The sequence below is a fragment of the Microcaecilia unicolor genome, chromosome 11, assembly GCF_901765095.1.
Source record: "Microcaecilia unicolor chromosome 11, aMicUni1.1, whole genome shotgun sequence".
NCBI classification, from domain to species: Eukaryota; Metazoa; Chordata; class Amphibia; order Gymnophiona; family Siphonopidae; genus Microcaecilia; species Microcaecilia unicolor.
Genome location: NC_044041.1, coordinates 61,279,764 through 61,295,178, shown reverse-complemented (window position 1 = coordinate 61,295,178; position 15,415 = coordinate 61,279,764). Strand labels below are relative to the sequence as shown.

General features: G+C 45.2%; 1 protein-coding gene across 2 annotated transcripts in view; it reads left to right on the top strand.

Annotated features, from left to right (window-relative positions):
* ADORA2A (adenosine A2a receptor) overlaps window positions 1-15,415 on the top strand; it is a 36,608-nt gene that overhangs the window by 5,161 nt on the left and 16,032 nt on the right. The window contains exon 2 of one of the 2 annotated variants that reach the window (XM_030219423.1): window positions 12,202-12,328. The exons of the other annotated variant lie outside the window; for it this stretch is intronic. The gene's annotated coding sequence lies outside the window, so the exon portion shown is untranslated. The remainder of the gene's footprint in view (window positions 1-12,201; window positions 12,329-15,415) is intronic. 2 annotated transcript variants of the gene reach the window in all.

Genomic DNA, 15,415 nt, shown 5'->3' with positions numbered 1-15,415 from the left:
TTATAGCAGCAAACAAAAACTTGCCAGTGATCAGCTCTAATCACATGCAAATGTAGGCGAAAGGATTAAAATGAGGTTGTTTTGCATTCCTTCTGATGCACAGAAAACAGCACTCTGAAGAAGGGCACCCTTGCCGCACAAACCCAATGCCAGCTTGGAGTAGGTGTTACTCACTTATCCAGCAAATTGGTGAGGTGGCAATCCCCTTCCTCAGGGCCGTGCCAACATGGTAAGCAAGGTAAGCACGGCAGGAGGGCGCCGTCCTCTGGGGGGGCGCCCCACCACGCCATGCTTACCTCGCCCTCTTCTCCCCCCCCCAACAAGATCCCTTTTAAATTTACCTCCGGCAGCGAACGAAGGCGCAGCGTCAGTGAAGGAGGCGGTGCTCCCGACGTCTCTACTAGTCTTCCCTTTGCTCAGTGTTCCGCCTTCTTCTGACGTCAAGGAAATGACGTCAGAAGAAGGCGGGACATTGAGCGAAGGGAAGACTAGAGACGTCGGGAGCGCCGCCTCCATTGACGCTGCGCCTTCGTTCGCTGCCGGAGGTAAATTTAAAAGGGATCTTGTTGGGGGGGGAGAAGAGGGCGGGCAGTTGGGACATGACCCAGGGAGCGGGAGGGCAGCGATCACCTTCACGGGGTAGGGGGGGGCGCCAACTGATCATCTGCGGGGGGGCGCCACAGACCCTTGGCACGGCCCTGCCCTTCCTCCCCATGTAACCAGTCTTTTTTCTGTACAGAGGAAATCAGGCACAGTTTTCGAGGAGTTTGCAGGAGCACAAGAATTTTTGAGGAGTTTGAAGAAGTTGAGCAAGGGAATCCTCTTCCCAACTGAAGCTAGCGTGCTGTGGGAATGTGAGGCGGCCGTTCGAGAGGAGCGAGGACATGCAGGCTGCTGCAGTCTCCAGCTCCCATTCCACTGCCCCTCATTCTCGGGCTGGTTCCCTCTGCTTTGGCAGCACTGCCTCTCCCCCCATTGGACTGGGCATGAGCGCAAGAGCTTTGATTATGCCCCTTGCACAATCCCGACGCTTAACTTCCTAATGCTTGACGCTAACAGCGTGCATATCATTTGCATACTATTAGCGTTGAGTTAATTTTGGGTGCTGTTGTGGCGATAAAAGAAAAACAAAGCTTCACAAACTCAAGGAGTCATTAGCGCCTACTTAGATATGCAGGAAGGACAGGCTGTTTTCAGTGCCTCTGAGAGACGGAGCCGGAGCCGGGCCCAGTACATAAGTACATAAATAATGCCACACTGGGAAAAGACCAAAGGTCCATCGAACCCAGCATCCTGTCCACAACAGCGGCCAATCCAGGCCAAGGGCACCTGGCAAGCTTCCCAACGTACAAACAATTCTATACAAGTTATTCCTGGAATTGTGGATTTTTCCCATTTAGTAGTGGTTTATGGACTCGTCCTTTAGGAAACCATCTAACCACTTTTAAAACTCTGCTAAGCTAACCGCCTTCACCACGTTCTCTGGCAACGAATTCCAGAGTTTAATTATGCGTTGGGTGAAGAAAAATGTAAGCCGCATTGAGCCTGCCATGAGTGGGAAAGCGCGGGGTACAAATATAACTAAAATAAATAAATAAATAAAATAAACATTTTCTCCGATTTGTTTTAAATTTACTACACTGTAGTTTCATCGCATGCCCCCTAGTCCTAGCATTTTTGGAAAGCATGTAGAGACACTTCACATCCACCTGTTCCACTCCACTCAATATTTTATATACCTCTATCATGTCTCCCCTCAGCCGTCTCTTCTCCAAACTGAAAAGCCCTAGCCTCCTTAGTCTTTCTTCGTAGGGAAGTCGTCCCATCCCTGCTATCATTTTAGTCGTCCTTCGCTGCACCTTTTCCCTTCGAAAGCTAATCAAAAAATGTATTATGTTAGTCCAATAAAAAAGGTATCTTCTTCTTTTCTTTGCAATGTTTTGTTTTATTTCTATTTATTACCTTTAAAAGTAGACTAACATGGCTACCACATCACTTTACTCAGGAATTATTAGGAAAGGGATGATAAGTAAGACCAAGAATACTATAATGCTTGTGTATCACTCCATGCTGTGACCTCACCTTGAGTACTGCGTTCAATTCTGGTTGCTGTATCTCAAAAAAGATATAGCGGAATTAGGAAAGGTTCAAAGAAGAGCAACCAAAATGATAAAGGGGTTGAAATTCCTCCCATATCAGGAAAGGCTAAAAGAGGTTAGGGCTCTTCAGCTTGGGAAAAAAGACAGCTGAGGCTGGATATGATTGAGGTCTAGAAAATCCTGAGTGGTTTAGAACAAGTAGAATTGAATTGGTTTTCAAAAAGTACAAAAACCAGGGGACACTCAATGGAAATACTTTTAAAACAAATAGGAGGAATTTTTTTAACTCAGCAAATAGTTAAGCTCTGGAACTCTTTGCCAGAGGATGTAGTAACAATGGTTAGTCTATCTGTGTTTTAAAACATTTTAAAAACGTTTCTGGAGGAAAAGTTCATAGTCTGCTATTGAGAGAGACATGGGGAAGCCACTGCTTGCCCTGGGATTGCTAGTATGGAATGTTGCTACTATTTGGGTTTCTTCCAGGTACTTGTGACCTGGATTGGCCACTGTTGGAAACAGGATGCTGGGCTAGATGGACCATTGATCTGACCCAGTATGGCTATTCTTATGTTCTTATGTTGATATGGTACTGGAGGAAAGTTGGGTTCTCAGGAATTAAGCAGGAGAGTGGGGGAAGAAAGAGGGACTTGGGGATTGGATGGGAGAATGGGGGAGGGGAGAGATTCTGGGATGGTAGAAAGAGCACCGCCTCAAAGATGCAGTAAAGATTGGGGGACACTGGGGACTCAGCAATTAGGTGCGGTTTTGAGTCGGTATGTTACTTAAACTGGGGGAGGGTTATGAGTGACGGGTTAAGAACAGCCTATAGATATGAGAGAGGGTCCTAAAGGATGTGAGAAGTGGAAAGGTGGTGTGAAAGACCTAGAGGACCAGGGGATGTGGAAGGGGACAGGGGAGGCAGCAGAGGGGATGAGAGGCAGTGGAAAGAGATGGATCTATGAAAGGGATAAAAGAGAGCAAAATGGATCTGGGGATATGGTAAAAGGGGGTAATAAGAGGCTTGGTTTTTATGTAAGAGAGAGTGGAAAGGGGCTGCGTGTGGGGAAGCAGATGTGCAACAGGCAAGGAACTGGGACGAGAGGCAGAAGAAAATAGATGAGTGCTGGGGAGGGAGGGGGTGAAAGGGAGGATCAGAACTGGAGGAGGAGTGAGACAGAGTGGGGTGGGCCAAGGACTCGGTAGAGGGCAAGAGAGAATACAGAGCAGAGGTGGTCATGAAGGGAAAGGAGGAGATGGATAGATAAGAGATAAAAAGAAAGGAGCTTGAAGTCTGGAAGGTGAATGAAACACAAAGAGATCAGAGACAGATGTAAGAAAAGACAAAGGGAGAGAAAAAGAAAGGCAAATGGACAGGAGATCCTGTAAAGAGTGAAAAGACAGGCAAAGGAAATCAGAAAAGAGAGAAAACAAAGTAGAAAAGAATTGTTTTCAGTTTACTGATTTTGTGAGATAAATATTCATATATCTAGCCAGCTAAGTAAGGGATTAGCCAGCAAGATCAAAGTCTTTTAAAATTGGCCAGATTAACTGGCTAAATTTAGTAGGATAAATTCAGCCACGTAAATTTCACTAGGCAGTTAAATTGTGCTAGTCAAATTCTGAGTGGTTCTGGTGGTGGGGGAGGTAATTGAAGGGCTGGTTGCTGATTTTCTGTGGTAGCCACCTAACTTGGGAGGGCTAAACTAGGCAGTACAAGAGCAGTTTTAAATCAAGATGGCCTTCCTCCTCCTGACATCTGGAAAGTAAAATGTCCGGTTGATCGTATTCCTCTCCCCCTTCTTCCTGCAGTGATGTCACAGTCTCCTTCCTTTTCACTTAAAATAAGTAGGGAAAGTGTATGGCTCATAGAATTCTTTCCAACTCCTCTGCATGTTCATGTATGGACATGTATGCACTTGCATGTTTGTATCTGTGTTGCCTGTGTGGACCTGGAAGGGAGAGAGGAGAATCAGTAAGAATGGAGTAGTACTTAAATATTTCATTGATTTGGAAAGAAGAATAACATGAAACCAAATGTAATAAAATAGAGGTCACTGTCAACAAGTTTCAAAGGATGGTTTTTACATTTTAACTACAGGGGGACACTGTAGAAAGGCAAACAGGTATTGGAGGAGTGGCCTAGTAGTTAGAGCACGGGCCTTGCAATCCAGAGGTGGCCAGTTCAAATCCCGCTGCTGCTCCTTGTGATCTTGGGCAAGTCACTTAACCCTCCATTGCCTCAGGAACAAACTTAGATTGTGAGCCCTCCTGGGACAGAGAAATATCCAGAGTACCTGACTGTAACTCACCTTGAACTACTACTGAAAAAGGTGTGAGCAAAATCTAAATAAATATTTGAGATTCTACATGGAATGTTGCTGTTGCTACTATTGGAGATTCTGGAATGTTGCTACTAGTTGAGATTCTACATGGAATGAATTTTGCTATTCCACTAGCAACATTCCATGCAGGACGTCAGACTCATAAAAACAGAAGCCTGCGCGGCTGCATTGCTGATCTGCAAGGGTAGGCTTCTACGTGGAATGTTGCTAGTGGAGGAGTAGCCTAGTGGTTAGAACACCAGTCTTGAAATCCAGAGGTGGCCGGTTCAAATCCCGCTGCTGCTCCTTGTGATCTTGGGCAAGTCACTTAACCCTCTAGTGCCTCAGGTATAAACTTAGATTGTGAACTCTCCTGGGACAGAGAAATATCCAGTGTACCTGAATGTAACTCACCTTGAGCTACTAGTGAAAAGGTGTGAGCAAAATCTAAAATAAATAAATAAATTGCCATGTTTCCCCACCTGTAGGAGGCAGTACATATAGTAACCAGTAGCAAACTGTATGTTGAGTTTACTACTTATCGCTCGGGGCCATACCAAGAGCTGTGCAAGTGGTGCAGGGAGGTGGGGGCATCAGAATTGCATCCCTGTCCATTGTTGCTTCCTCTTGGCTATTAGACAGTGGGCAGGGGTGCCAGGGGGCATGTCACACAGGACGTAATAATTCAGGCTTGGTACAGTCCGGTCCTGGTATCTCTGTACTTAACCATTCAGTTGTTAGGTTTCACAGTAGAATTTCTAACAAAGAAAATAAAATGCACATCAGAGTCAGCCCAACAGGGTTAAGGGAGGGTGGGGGGGGGGTGTGGAAGGTGCATAGCAGGAAAATCAGGCAGAAGTATGCCACATACAAATAGTTCCAAACTCTCTGCGTGCATACATGTGTATGTGTTTGTCTATAGCACAGCACATGGTTCAGAGGAAATCCGCCTGGGCAGAGGAACCCTGAAATCCCACGAACAACGCAAAGAAAGGGTGGTGGACTTTGGTCCTGGGGAACTGAGGAACTGAGTTCGATTCCCACTTAAGGCACAGGCAGCTCCTTGTGACTTTGGACAAGTCACTTAACCCTCCATTGCCCCATGTAAGCCGCATTGAGCCTGCCATGAGTGGGAAAGCGCGGGGTACAAATGTAACAAAAAAAAAAGAGGCAAGGACAGTGGACCAGGCTCTCCAGGGACAAATCAAAAGGACTTCAAATTCTTAATAACACAAATTTTATTGATAGAAGATTCAGAAGACTAGATCACTGTTTCAGTGCCAGCCTGGAACAGTAAGTGCGCTGACAATTTTTAAACAACTTCCTGGCAGTTTTGGAAATCAAGAGGACCATTTGGGATGCCCCTTATCCACTCCTGAGGCAGGCCTTTGGCTGAAACACAGTGCTGTGCATAGGTGCCCCGTCTAAGAGGCTTGGGGAGGCTAAGCCTCCCCAGCCCAACCATGAGCTTCACCTCGCCGATGCTGCTGCCCCCCCACACCCCAAGCGAAGTGCTGGCAGCTCTCAGACGGTGGTCCCTCCTTCCTTCCTCAGCTCCCCAACCGGCAGTCCTCCTTTTCTCCGTCCCCCCCCCCCCCCCCGTGCGCTCACACACACAACCTTTTACTTTTCGTTGCAGCGACGTCAGTCAAGAAGAAGGCACTGCGGGCTCGCCTCCAGCTTCTCTCGTCCCTCTTCACACAGTGTCCCGCCTGATGATGCATTTCCTGTTCCGCGAGGGCGGGACACTGTGTGAAGAGGGAAGAGAAGCAGGAAGCAAGCCTGCAGTGCATTCTTTTTGACTGACGTCGCTGGCACGGAAAGTAAAAGCGGTAAACGCGAGGGGGGGGCAGGAAGGAGGGCTGTCTGGGAGCTGAGGGACTCCGGTCATACTTGAATGATAGAGTGATGCAGGCAAGAATTAAGGAGTTTGTACGATCTAGATATCCAGTACCAACGGGAGTGCCACAACGCTCTGCACTGTCAGCTTTGTTGTTTAACCTATACATGTCATCATTGGGGAATCTCTTGAGTGAAGTGCAAGTGAGTTAGAGAATGTATGCAAAAGATGTACAGTTTTTCTTCCCCATAATATCAGGCGAGGATGTATCTGAGAAAGTGAAAAGTTATATGAATTGCGTGGGGGGGGGGGGGGGGGCTGGATGGAAACTAATAAATTATTGCTGAATCTGATGAAAGCTGAAATAGTGATGATTGGGAAGAATACGAAGCATTTACTAGATGTTAGTTGTTTGTTGAATGAATGATGTATTGGTACTTGCACAACAGCAAATGAGAAGTTTGGGTGTCATTTTGGATGCTCATCTAGCTTTTAAGGAACAGGTGGGGCAGGTTGAGATCTGTTTTTAAATTAAAACCAGTGTTGTGTACTTATGACTTTCGGATCATGGTACAATGTGTAATTTTAACTAGATTGGATTATTGAAATGCTTTGTACTTAGGAATAGCTAAATCATAGGTTGGAGCACTTCAGGTGATTCAGAATGCAGTAGCCAGAATGATTATTGCAGGTAGCAGGTTTGGACGCTAACACCAATGTTAAAAAACAAACAAAAAACATTACATTGACTGCATGTAATGCATCGGATTCGGTATGAGGTTTTGACACTGCATAAAACAGAAGACACCGGGACCAAAGCTAATAGAAAAACTAAATGCTCAGACAGCAAAGGTAGAACATTTTTTTATTCAGAATTTATTAATTGGAATATGTCAGCTTTTGGAAATGTGCATCTGTGATATTTTGCATGCAAGTTTCAATTTTTCTAGTATTGCTGCATGCTGAGTCTGACTTCTTGAGGTAACTTTCCAGTTCAGTAATTTGCCTTCATATCTGTTGTGCCATGTGTTTTTCATGTGTGATCAAGATGCAGTATTCTGCTAGCGTGTAGTATTTGCAGCCCTTTTTTTTTTTTTTTTTCACTAGGTTGTGTACTGGTGTTTTAGAGCCTGGTGTAATTACAGTGCTGCCTTTCCATGCATAAGGTTGTAGCTCGTCCTGTCCTTGGAATTAGTGCTGTTATGGTTTGGTAAGGCTATGAGTGTGTTTTTGCACAAGTTTGTGTATAGTGTTTTGCAGTAGAGAGATTGTGTGTTGGCCTTACTGAGGTGGCACCAAAACATCAGAAAGGGTGTAGAGCCTAAATCATGACACACTACCTCTTGAAGGATCTACATATGATCGTTAAAAGGAGCTCATTGTGAACACTATCCACCCTAAAAGGGTGTTTTGTGGCTCTACATGAGAATTGTGATATTATGATCCCATGTTTCAAATTGTTGACGGTCTGCATTTTCCGTATGGGTGGTATATTGGTGTATTAGGTTCTGCCCAGTGTAATATTTATGGTACAGTAAAGTTCTGAGTGTGTTTTTGCACAAAGTTGTGCATAGTGTTTTGCAGTTGAGCAATTGTGGTTAGAATATGCTTTGAGCAACCACTTTATTCTTTTTCATATGATATATATCTAATATCTAAATTTAATAAAATGTATTAATTGTGACTTTTATTTTCACTTATTTTTTTTTCTGTGTGTTGTCAGACAATTATGGATGTAAGCCCCGCCCCTGGCCCCACCCCTAACCCCGCCCCTTTAGCCTCCCCAAACAGTTGGGCCACTGACCGCCTATGGTGCTGTGTTGAGTCTTCTATCAATAAAATTTGTGTTATTAAGAATTTGAAGTCCTTTTGATTTGTCCCCGGAGAGCCTGGTCCACTTCCCACTGTTCTTGTCACAGCACAAGGTTCACACAGCTGATCTGAGCTGTGGTGGACAGGTGCTAGATGAACACAGCATGGTTCTGACTGAGTTTGGAGAGAAAAAGGAGCAGCAGAGAATTGCCAGGTCAGAAACAATGTGGAGCAAAAGTCAAACACAAAAGGACTGTGAATATTCTCGTAGACAAAGACAGACTGTGATAAAGGACATTACCAGCCTTTGCTTGCTTGTAATCCAAAGTGCAGCTCCTATGAGATTCATATCCTCAGAAGGGTTCTGGTCTGGAATCTTGTATTCAGTGTTACTGAAAAGAACCCGGGTCAGCTGTCTGCCCAGCGTCTATCCAGAGGGATCTTTAACACATGCATGTTCTGGAAGTAACATCAATCCATTTTAGTTTTCTTTTAATCTGATGCTCTCCAATTTGTCTCAGTGCTGTAAAATCCCCAGGCTTCCAACCATGGCTTTTGCCATTGTGCAAATAGGAATTCAGAAGAGTTTGTGGTTACAAATTATAAATATTGGAGAGATACAATAGCAAGTTTATTTCAGTAGACTCTGCAAGATTCATTCTTAAAACGTTGAGTAATTCTGAGATGCTTTGGGTGTGAAACATTTGACTGGTATAGCCAGAAAGCAAGATCACCTCATGTACATGTCACCAGTAGCAACGGTACAAGAGACAGAAAATGGAAATCCGTTTTCTCTATTACCACTTGAACCGCAACAATACAAATACATAACTTAAATGCAGATATTATTGGAGCTTTCATAATTTGGAAGGTAGCTAGGTTTGCTGTTAGATGCCAACTGATTTTCGATTTTGGATTCGGCACCAAAACCGACCTGAATTTCAGGTTCAGTTTTGTCCAGAAATGCTGAGCATTTTCTGTCGTAACTGAAAACATGGCCCTGCCATTGCCGCTGGAAGACACCCCCTCCCCCAAGCCAGCCTCCATCTGAGAGAAAACCTGTCCTTTCCAACACCAACCCACTCACCATCTCCACCTGCCCTGGGCCTACCTTCTAAAGGCCCTGGTGGTCTAGTGGCTTCTTTGGGGCAGGAGCACCCCACGTTGTTCTTGCCCCCGGTGGATCCATGTTCAAAATAGTGGTCATGACTTCCAGTGGCAGCCTCAGGGGACTGCTGTGGGACGTCACAGCTGCCGTTTTGGAATTCGGAATCCGAGACTGCCTTGGGAAGTCATGGCTGCCAATTTCAACATGGAGCCACCAGGGGCAGGAGCAACCTGTGTTGCTCCTGCCCCAAAGAAGTCACTAGACCACCAGGGCCTTTAGAAGGTAGGCCCAGGGATGGAGAAGGCGGGCCTGTGGGGGGGACAGGTTGTCTCTTAGGGGGGTAGAAGGCTGGCTTGGGGGGACAGTTTTCTGATGGCAGTGGCGGGGCCACATTTTTGTTTTAATTTCCGGTTGAAACCAAGCCATTACTACTACTACTATTTAGCATTTCTATAGCGCTACAAAGCATACGCAGCGCTGCACAAACATAGCCATGGATTTCAACTGCGGATTCTGTTTCAGTCGAACCAAAACCTCTGGTTTCGATCAGTCTCTTTGCTGTTTTGGACTCATATGTGCTTGCAAGAAGTACTGCAGTGGCTAAGCTTAAATAGAAAAAAAGTAGGAACGATTTTCTTCCACACCAATATAAAAGTTTATTGTAAAAGAACCAAATGAAATGAGACCCGACATGGGACCGTGTTTCAGCAGAAGCTCCGCCTGCCTCAGGGGTCATACAATCTAAATTAAAAACATGTATACATAAAGACATGTGTCTCAATTAAAAACAAGCATACGTACATAAATCATATTACAAATGTGTACAAAATATGCACACCATACAAAATGCAAGTAACATTATAATCAAACATATAAAAGGCGAGTGTCGTACTCACTCGCAAATGCGCAGTAGAGACTTCCCTCTCTGCCCCGCCCCTGCATCAATACGTGATGAGGGGGGGCGGGACAGAGCGGGAAGTCTCTACTGCGCATGCCACAGACGTACTCGCAACCGCTCCGCCCTTCCCCCCCCCCCCGAGGTCACTGCTACCGCTCCCCCCACCCGGAGTCACCGCCCCTCCACCCGGCCCGAGCACTGTCTTTCTTATTGAACTTACATCGCACCACGCAGACGCAGCAGGCACATCAGCAAAGCTGCCGTCGGGACGGGCTTCCTTCTCTGCCTGTGCCCCGCCAGGCAGAGAAGGAAGCCCGTCCCGATGGCAGCTTTGCTGATGTGCCTGCTGCGTCTGCGTGGTGCGATGTAAGTTCAATAACAGACAGTGCTCGGGCCGGGGGGGGGGGGGAGGAGCAGCAGCGACCTCTGGGGGGGGGGCTCGGACCCCCCCCCCCCCATTCCAAAACTAGCCCGTTTACACGGGCTCAACGCCTAGTAATACATAATTAATAATGATAATCATGGAAAGAAGAATACCAAATGATTTTGCAAATAAAAACAAATAAAATTCATATGTGGATCTCAGAGCTCAAAACAGACATTAAACCCATACATTTAAGTTTAAAATAAAACCATAAACATCAAACTAATGTGTCTTAAAAGTATGAATAGTAAGTATCAAAAGTATGAAATAATATAACCTCTATATGAGATATTAAGCTCCTCCTCATGTCTAACTTTACCCTTATAATACAATGTGTTGCATTTTTACTCCATTGTTTTGTTAATATCTTAAAGCTGCTCTTTGAGAACGTCAGTATTTCGGGTGGTAATGTTTACATAGCTTTTTGATTTTCCTGGGCAATTTAAATTTTCTTTTCTTTTCTCACTGATGTTTAGCGCAGCCATATTCATTGTACGATTATCAGGTTATTTGGTTTTGACGCACCATTGCTCCAGCGAGATTTCTGCATCACATTCCAAAAGGTCTGGGTATATAACGTTGTTATATATGCTTTGCCTGTTCTCTATGGTATGTTGTATGATTGATTTCAGTGCTATTATATTACCTCATATTTTTTATACTAACTACAAATGTTTTTCATACTTTTAAGCAGGGCTTTTTTTGAGGGGGTACTTGGGGGTACTGAGTACTGGCACCTTTTCCATTGTCTGCTAAAATTGACCCATGAACTCTTTAAGTTTTATGAAAGAGCTCAGGCTTTACACATCAATTCTGCCTTGTCATAGATTCTGTGACTGGTTGCAGGGGGGCCTGGCTATTGTGGAGTGGGTCCTCACTGATCACCCCAACCCTGAATGGTGGCCTAGCATTTGAATACTGGCACCTTTTTCGCTAGAAGAAACATGCTGTTCTTTAGGATTCCAGAATCTTGCTATTCTTTGGGGTTCTATATGGAATATTGCTACTCTTTGAAATTCTGCATGGAATCTTGTCACTCTTACTTACAGTACTGGTACCCACTGAGGCTCTGCTGATGGGCAGTAAGGAGGATACTCACAATACTGTTACCCCACACTGTGTAACTGGGGCTCTGCTGATTTATTTTTTTTTTTTTGCCTATCCTTCAGTTAAGGGTAAAAACACTTCATACCTTTTTCAGAAATCTGTAGCATTTCAAGCTGCTAGATTGTGGAAGAACTTAATTGGAATTTTCTTGCTGTATTTATCCTACCTTCCGTTTAGAAGGAAGGTTAAGACATTTCTGGTTAAGAAGTTTGTATTATGAGATTGATTTGTTATTCCCAGAGGATTGTTCTGGCTTCTTGGCTCTCTCTGACTCGCTTAAGTACAAGGTAGGCGGGGGGGGGGGGGGGGGGGGGGGGGGATACAAGTCAAAATGTTATGTTATGCTGATGGGCAGTGGGAGGGATACTCACAGTACTGGTACCCACACTGTGTAACTGGGGCTCTGCTGATGGGCAGTGAGGGTGACACGCATCCTGGTGGTACCCATACTCTAACTGGGGGGGCTCTGTGGATGAATCCAAACTGTTTTGTGCTACTGAGCAATGCTGGGATTTGGATTATGTAAAATACAAATGCCAAAATTATTCCTGGGGACATCAGTTGTTAAATAATGTTTTCTTGGTTTCTTTAGGAACAAGTAAGCTGACACCACTTAAAAGCAGGAGGCAGGAATTGTTGGTGGAACTGAACAGATTCTGGAAGTCCTTCTGTATAATACCAGTAATCCTGCATGCAGAGACTGGACTCTGCCACTTCAGGTATATGAAGTGCAATATCACTAGCAAAGTCAGCAAGAGACCTTTTCTGGCATAACACATTGTGTTCCCATGATGGTAAGAAACAGGAGGGAATAAGCAAAGGTTTATTTAATAAAACACAAGGAAGGAACATAGCCTAGAGGAGGAAAGAGAGAATTAATCAAATTATTGCAGAGCAAGGCATTCACAAAGAAATGCAAACAGCTGCCGACTGGCTCTCAAAGATGAGAAGCATTGGAGGGTTACTGCAAGCCCCTTCTTAGTCCAGTACTTTTAGGGAGCACACTTCTGTCTAAACTACCGCATAATCTCCATCTTCTGTCCATTTGTTCAGCTTCCTCCCCTCATCGTCCAAGAACCAGCTGTGTGCTACAGGGAAGGGCTCCCAGGGGTCCCTAATTAAATTGTGTTATTAAAGCATACGGTGGGGTTTAGACAGGTGAGAGATTAAACTTCCTGGACAATAGGCAACTCTTCTGTCATTGTAACTAGTAATTTGTTTTTTAAGATGAAGAGAAACTCAGCCGCAGATCACCGTTCAGTCTTCGTTGTGTAGACTGATATGAGGGAAGGGGCTCTCTTGACTGGTAATTCCCTAAGGCTCTTCTACTGGAATATTCTCTATTATTCTCTCTAGGCTCAGTTATCTTTTCCCTTAGGGGCCCTTTACTAAGCTGTGATAAAAAGAGGCCTGCGCTAGTTTTGGTGCGTGAATTTGGCAGGAGCTGGGCTAATTTTTACCGTGATGGGAAAAAGGCTTTTTTAAAAAAAAAATGGGTCAGTAAATGGCCATACACTTCGTATCTTTAGCCCCATCTGCAGGTTCCTATCCTGTCCCCATTTGTAAGTCATTGTAATGCCCCAAACACAGCAGCTCGACTTACCTTTGGAGCATCAAAGTTCACCAGTTCCAGACCACTTCGTGAGAATTTGCACTTTTAAAATTTGCACTCTAGTCCATAAGATCCTCTGTGGAGCAGCTCCAGCATATATGGATGCCCTTGTCAACTTACCGCCAAGGAATTCGCTTAGATCTTCTCGTTCATACTTAAACCTCCATTACCCTGCGTGTTCTGGTCTCAAGTACAAAACCGCACATGCTTCCACCTTTTCCTATATCAGCACTCATTTGTGGAATACAAACGGTTCAAGATCATCTGACTTTCAGGAAGTCTCTCAAGACCTACTTACCCTAAAGATCCCGTCCTGCCACTGTGATTCCTGGACTCCAACTCCTCTAAAGATCTTGTGGACTTAACTACTTTCTCCTGCCCTGTACCTTTCCGCCCTTCGTATCGCGTTCCATTTATTGTACTTTCCTGTTTGTAAATTCAATGTTGTAAGCCACGTTGAGCCTGCCAGCGGTGAGAAATTGTGGGGTATAAATGATATAAATAAATTAAAATGAGCATGCAGCTATTTACTGCCTAACCCTTACCGCACCTGTTTAGTAGACGATGAGAGCTCATGCGCTACTCACACGGTAATCGGGCAGTGCATGGCAATTGTGGCTATGCTGCCAATTACCAACAGAAATGCCCTCATGGTAGAAAATAGAAAATTATTTTCTACTGCAGGATAACTGCACGCACCAACTTTGAAACTACCACCTGCGTGACCCCAGCGGCATAGCTGTGGGGGGGCCTTGGGGGCCCAGGCTTCTCCCCATTCCAGCCTCAGGCCCCCCATCCCTGATCACCAGTCAAGTGCCTGAGATTTAGGCGCTACTGGCTGCCCCTCCCGCTCCTTGCACCGCTGTCCTTCAATTTTCCTGGCCGCTAGCAGCATCAGTGAGGTAAACACACTGCCTTCGGAAGCCTGGAAGCTTTCCTTCTGTTACAATTTCCTGTCCCGCCTAGGTTGGATGCTGCAACAGAGAGAGAGCTTCCGGGGCTGCCAAAGACTGTGTTTTACCTGACTGATGCTGCCGACGGCCCAGAAAATTGAAATTGAAGAAGGACAGTGATGCAGGGAGCCGGAACAGGAGACATCAAAAAGCTGAAACCAATTAGGTTGGTCTCTCCTTCCCTCTCCTCTGTGCAGCTCTCAGTCATCCCTGGCCACCCAAAACAAGGCAAGCAAACCTATGAGCTGCTCTAGCTACATTGTCATCCTTTATTGTTGGTAACATTTTTATTTGATCTTGCTGGCTTTTCAGCATGTGGATGTGCACAGGGGAAGTATTGAGTAATTAGTTCTAAATTGTAAATCATTGTGTCGTTTGGAGGGGCTGGTTACTGGGACTGCTTGTATTCGTGCAGAGATGTTTTCATCTACTACTACTATTTAGCATTTCTATAGCGCTACAAGGCATACGCAGCGCTGCACAAACATAGAAGAAAGACAGTCCCTGCTCAAAGAGCTTACAATCTAATAGACAAAAAAAAAAATAAAGTAAGCAAATCAATTAATGTGAACGGGAAGGAAGAGAGGAGGGTAGGTGGAGGCGAGTGGTTACAAGTGGTTACGAGTCAAAAGCAATGTTAAAGAGGTGGGCTTTCAGTCTAGATTTAAAGGTGGCCAAGGATGGGGCAAGACGTAGGGGCTCAGGAAGTTTATTCCAGGCGTAGGGTGCAGCGAGACAGAAGGCGCGAAGTCTGGAGTTGGCAGTAGTGGAGAAGGGAACAGATAAGAAGGATTTATCCATGGAGCGGAGTGCACGGGAAGGGGTGTAGGGAAGGACGAGTGTGGAGAGATACTGGGGAGCAGCAGAGTGAGTACATTTATAGGTTAGTAGAAGAAGTTTGAACAGGATGCGAAAACGGATAGGGAGCCAGTGAAGGGTCTTGAGGAGAGGGGTAGTATGAGTAAAGCGACCCTGGCGGAAGACGAGACGGGCAGCAGAGTTTTGAACCGATTGGAGAGGGGAGAGGTGACTAAGTGGGAGGCCAGCAAGAAGCAGATTGCAGTAGTCTAAACGAGAGGTGACAAGGGTGTGGATGAGGGTTTTGGTAGAGTGCTCAGAAAGAAAGGGGCGAATTTTACGGATGTTGTAAAGAAAGAAACGACAGGTCTTGGCAATCTGCTGGATATGAGCAGAGAAGGAGAGAGAAGAGTCAAAGATGACCCCAAGGTTTCGAGCTGAGG